The 6,000-nt window shown below is 45.9% G+C and overlaps 1 non-coding gene across 1 annotated transcript; it reads left to right on the forward strand.

Annotated features, from left to right (window-relative positions):
* The first annotated feature begins 4,585 nt into the window (after positions 1 to 4,585).
* On the forward strand, positions 4,586 to 4,668 carry TRNAL-CAG (transfer RNA leucine (anticodon CAG)). Its single transcript has one exon. It is a non-coding gene; the product is annotated as a tRNA-Leu (tRNA).
* The last annotated feature ends 1,332 nt before the right edge of the window (positions 4,669 to 6,000 follow it).

Genomic DNA, 6,000 nt, shown 5'->3' on the forward strand with positions numbered 1-6,000 from the left:
CAACAAATCGTGATAGAGGGGCAGAGATAAAGGTTTCGACCCTACATATCAAGAGCGCAGCTGTCAATAGTTCAGCAGGTTCACAGTGCAGAAGGTTCAGTGGCACCAGGGTCCCCTGCGTCCCAATCACAGCTGGTTTTTAACTTCTGTATTCAGGGCATGGGAGGGGTGTTTTGCATCGTGCACACACGGTGCCTGTTTCGCAGATAAGTTTTAATAAATACACAGAGAATAATATAGAGTCATTGGCCTCGAGGAACACCTTCCCTGACCTTTTATTCTCTCCGGTTCCACGTCACCACGCCTACCATTCAACTCCAAAACTTGGGGGAGACTAACACTCCCTACCTCCCTTGGTGTGCATCATAGGCGTGCCCATGACGAACACAACATTTCTCCTTAACCAATACAAAACAAACATAGCTGCTCAAAAAAAAGATACTATACTAATCCAGTATACAAGAATAGTACACAACAAGAAATGCCACATTCAGTCAATCCACCCCGAATCCTTGCAGCCGCGTTGAGCATGGCGGTCGAGGACTCAAACTGTACCATTCAAGTCCTTGTCTCAGAGGCACTGAGTTGATTGGTATGGAGCCAGGCACCTCCTGATCTGAATCTTGAACTGGCTCCAAATTCTGCATGTCCACACCCCTTGTAGTAGATGATTGAGAATTAGTAGCAGTCACCACCGGCCATGTGCACTGGCTCAAACTTCTGCATGTCCACACCCCAAGTAGTCGATGATTGAGAATTAGTAGCAGTCACCACCGGATTCACTGTCAGAATGATCCATCCTCTCTCCTTCATCAGCTTCAGATCCCACTGTTTCCCTGAGCAGGAAGGTCTGGAATTGAAAATACAGAGGACATTAAACAACATTCACTCAGTACATGGCACTCATTTTGGTTTATAAGCTGGAAATTGAGCCATCAGTGCAGTGTCAAGAGTGTCAGGATGGCCGAGTGGTCTAAGGCGCTGCGTTCAGTTCGCAGTCTATTTTGGAGGCGTGGGTTTGAATCCCCCTTCTGGCAAGTGTCTTTTGCGAGGTGGATACATTTTTGGACTTCTTTTTTCCAAGCACCCGTATCAAAAACAATGTCAACAGTTTCTGTAAATTATCGATAAGATCTATTGTCCGTTGCTTGCACTAATTTCCTGAAGTTGGCTAAATCGCAGTAAATCGGTAAAGCGGGAAATCACAGCATCTTCAACAAATCGTGATAGAGGGGCAGAGATAAAGGTTTCGACCCTACATATCAAGAGCGCAGCTGTCAATAGTTCAGCAGGTTCACAGTGCAGAAGGTTCAGTGGCACCAGGGTCCCCTGCGTCCCAATCACAGCTGGTTTTTAACTTCTGTATTCAGGGCATGGGAGGGGTGTGTTGCATCGTGCACACACGGTGCCTGTTTCGCAGATAAGTTTTAATAAATACACAGAGAATAATATAGAGTCATTGGCCACGAGGAACACCTTCCCTGACCTTTTATTCTCTCCGGTTCCACGTCACCGCGCCTACCATCCAACTCCAAAACTCGGGGGAGACTAACACTCCCTACCTCCCTTGGTGTGCATCATAGGCGTGCCCATGACGAACACAACATTTCTCCTTAACCAATACAAAACAAACATAGCTGCTCAAAAAAAAGATACTATACTAATCCAGTATACAAGAATAGTACACAACAAGAAATGCCACATTCAGTCAATCCACCCCGAATCCTTACAGCCGTGTTGAGCATGGCGGTCGAGGACTCAAACTGTACCGTTCAAGTCCTTGTCTCAGAGGCACTGAGTTGATTGGTATGGAGCCAGGCACCTCCTGATCTGAATCTTGAACTGGCTCCAAATTCTGCATGTCCAACCCCCTTGTAGTAGATGATTGAGAATTAGTAGCAGTCACCACCGGCCATGTGCACTGGCTCAAACTTCTGCATGTCCACACCCCATGTAGTCGATGATTGAGAATTAGTAGCAGTCACCACCGGATTCACTGTCAGGATGATCCATCCTCTCTCCTTCATCAGCTTCAGATCCCACTGTTTCCCTGAGCAGGAAGGTCTGGACTTGAAAATACAGAGGACATTAAACAACATTGACTCAGTACATGGCACTCATTTTGGTTTATACGCTCGAAATTGAGCCCTGAGCGAGGTGTGAAGAGTGTCAGGATGGCTGAGTGGTCTAAGGCGCTGCGTTCAGGTCGCAGCCTCCCTTGGAGGTGTGGATTCATATCCCACTTCTGACAAGTGTATTTTGAGAGGTGGATACATTTTGGACTTTTTTTTCCCAAGCACCGTATCAAAAACAATGTCAACAGTTTCTGTAAATTATCGATAAGATCTATTTTCCGTTGCTTGCACTAATTGCCTGAAGTTGGCTAAATCGCAGTAAATCGGTAAAGCAGGAAATCACAGCATCTTCAACAAATCGTGATAGAGGGGCCGAGATAAAGGTTTCGACCCTACATATCAAAAGCGCAGCTGTCAATAGTTCAGCAGGTTCACAGTGCAGAAGGTTCAGTGGCACCAGGGTCCCCTGCGTCCCAATCAGAGCTGGTTTTTAACTTCTGTATTCAGGGGATGGGAGGGGTGGGGGTGTTGCGTCGTGCACACACAGTGCCTGTTTTGCAGAGAAGTTTTAATAAATACACAAAGAATAATATGGAGTCTTTGGCCACGAGGAACACCTTCCCCTACCTTTTATTCTCTCCGATTCCACATCAACGCACCTAACATCCAACTCCAAAACTCGGGGAGACTAACACTCCCTACCTCCCTTGGTGTGCATGATGGGCGTGCCCATGACGAACACAACATTTCTCCTTAACCAATACAAAACAAACATAGCTGCTCAAAAAAAAGATACTATACTAATCCAGTATACTAGAATAGTACACAACAATAAATACCACATTCAGTCAATCCACCCCGAATCCTTGCAGCCGCGTTGAGCATGGCGGTCGAGGACTCAAACTGTACCGTTCAAGTCCTTGTCTCAGAGTCACTGAGTTGATTGGTATGGAGCCAGGCACCTCCTGATCTGAATCTTGAACTGGCTTCAAATTCTGCATGTCCACACCCCCTGTAGTAGATGATTGAGAATTAGTAGCAGTCACCACCGGCCATATGCACTGGCTCAAAATTCTGCAAGTCCACACCCCATGTAGTAGATGATTGAGAATTAGTAGCAGTCACCACAGGGTCCACTGTCAGGATGATCCATCCTCTCTCCTTCATCAGCTTCAGATCCCACTGTTTCCCTGAGCAGGAAGGTCTGGAATTGAAAATACAGAGGACATTAAATAACATTCACTCAGTACATGGCACTCATTTTGGTTTATAAGCTGGAAATTGAGGGATCAGTCTGGTGTCAGGAGTGTCAGGATGGCCGGGTGGTCTAAGGTGCTGCATTGAGGTCACAGTCTCCCTTGGAGACGTGGGTTCAAACCCCTCTTCTAACAAGTGTATTTACGAGGTGGATACATTTTTGGACTTTTTTTTCCAAGCACCCTTATCAAAAACAATGTCAACAGTTTCTGTAAATTATCGATAAGATCTATTGTCCGTTGCTTGCACTAATTTCCTGAAGTTGGCTAAATCGCAGTAAATCGGTAAAGCAGGAAATCACAGCATCTTCAACAAATCGTGATAGAGGGGCAGAGATAAAGGTTTCGACACTACATATCAAAAGCACAGCCGTCAATAGTTCAGCAAGTTCACAGTGCAGAAGGTTCAGTGGCACCAGGGTCCCCAGCATCCCAATCACAGCTGGTTTTTAACTTCTGTATTCTGGGCATGGGAGGGGTGTGTTGCATCGTGCACACACAGTGCCTGTTTCGCAAATAAGTTTTAATAAATACACAGAGAATAATATAGAGTCATTGGCCAAGAGGAACACCTTCCCTGACCTTTTATTCTCTCCAGTTCCACGTCACTGCGTCTACCATCCAACTCCAAAACTCGGGGGAGACTAACACTCCCTACCTCCCTTGGTGTGCATCATAGGCGTGCCCATGACGAACACAACATTTCTCCTTAACCAATACAAAACAAACATAGCTGCTAAAAAAAAAGATACTAGTATACAAGAATAGTACACAACAAGAAATGCCACATTCAGTCAATCCACCCCGAATCCTTGCAGCCGCGTTGAGCATGGCGGTCGAGGACTCAAACTGTACCGTTCAAGTCCTTGTCTCAGAGGCACTGAGTTGATTGGTATGGAGCCAGGCACCTCCTGATCTGAATCTTGAACTGGCTACAAATTCTGCAAGTCCACACCCCCCGTTGTAGATGATTGAGAATTAGTAGCAGTCACCACCGGCCATGTGCACTGGCTCAAAATTCAGCATGTCCACACCCCATGTAGTAGATGATTGAGAATTAGTAGCAGTCACCACCGGATCCACTGTCAGGATGATCCATCCTCTCTCCTTCATCAGCTTCAGATCCCACTGTTTCCCTGAGCAGGAAGGTCTGGAATTGAAAATACAGAGGACATTAAACAACATTCACTCAGTACATGGCACTCATTTTGGTTTATAAGCTGGAAATTGAGCCATCAGTGCAGTGTCAAGAGTGTCAGCATGGCCGAGTGGTCTAAGGCGCTGCGTTCAGGTCGCAGTCTCCTTTGGAGGCGTGGGTTCAAATCCCACTTCTGACAAGTGTCTTTTGCGAGGTGGATACATTTGTGGACTTTTTTTTTCCAAGCACCCGTATCAAAAACAATGTCAACAGTTTCTGTAAATTATCGATAAGATCTATTGTCCGTTGCTTGCACTAATTTCCTGAAGTTGGCTAAATCGCAGTAAATCGGTAAAGCGGGAAATCACAGCATCTTCAACAAATCGTGATAGAGGGGCAGAGATAAAGGTTTCGACCCTACATATCAAAAGCACAGCTGTCAATAGTTCAGCAGGTTCACAGTGCAGAAGGTTCAGTGGCACCAGGGTCCCCTGCATCCCAATCACAGCTGGTTTTTAACTTCTGTATTCAGGGCATGGGAGGGGTGTGTTGCATCGTGCACACACGGTGCCTGTTTCGCTGATAAGTTTTAATAAATACACAGAGAATAATATAGAGTCATTGGCCACGAGGAACACCTTCCCTGACCTTTTATTCTCTCCAGTTCCACGTCACCGCGCCTACCATCCAACTCCAAAACTCGGGGGAGACTAGCACTCCCTACCTCCCTTGGTGTGCATCATAGGCGTGCCCATGACGAACACAACATTTCTCCTTAACCAATACAAAACAAACATAGCTGCTCAAAAGAAAGATACCATACTAAACCAGTTTACAAGAATAGTACACAACAAGAAATGCCACATTCAGTCAATCCACCCCAAATCCTTGCAGCCGCGTTGAGCATGGCGGTCGAGGACTCAAACTGTACCGTTCAAGTCCTTGTCTCAGAGGCACTGAGTTGATTGATATGGAGCCAGGCACCTCCTGATCTGAATCTTGAACTGGCTCCAAATTCTGCATGTCCACACCCCCTGTAGTAGATGATTGAGAATTAGTAGCAGTCACCACCGGTCATGTGCACTGGCTCAAAATTCAGCATGTCCACACCCCATGTAGTAGATGATTGAGAATTAGTAGCAGTCACCACAGGATCCACTGTCAGGATGATCCATCCTCTCTCCTTCATCAGCTTCAGATCCCACTGTTTCCCTGAGCAGGAAGGTCTGGAATTGAAAATACAGAGGACATTAAACAACATTCACTCAGTACATGGCACTCATTTTGGTTTATAAGCTGGAAATTGAGCCATCAGTGCAGTGTCTAGAGTGTCAGGATGGCCGAGTGGTCTAGGCGCTGCGTTCAGGTCGCAGTCTCTTTTGGAGCCGTGGGTTCGAATACCACTTCTGACAAGTGTCTTTTGCGAGGTGGATACATTTTTTGACTTTTTTTTTCCAAGCACCCGTATCAAAAACAATGTCAACAGTTTCTGTAAATTATCGATAAGATCTATTGTCCGTTGCTTGCACTA

The sequence above is a fragment of the Pleurodeles waltl genome, unplaced genomic scaffold (genome assembly GCF_031143425.1).
Source record: "Pleurodeles waltl isolate 20211129_DDA unplaced genomic scaffold, aPleWal1.hap1.20221129 scaffold_39, whole genome shotgun sequence".
Taxonomy (NCBI): domain Eukaryota; kingdom Metazoa; phylum Chordata; class Amphibia; order Caudata; family Salamandridae; genus Pleurodeles; species Pleurodeles waltl.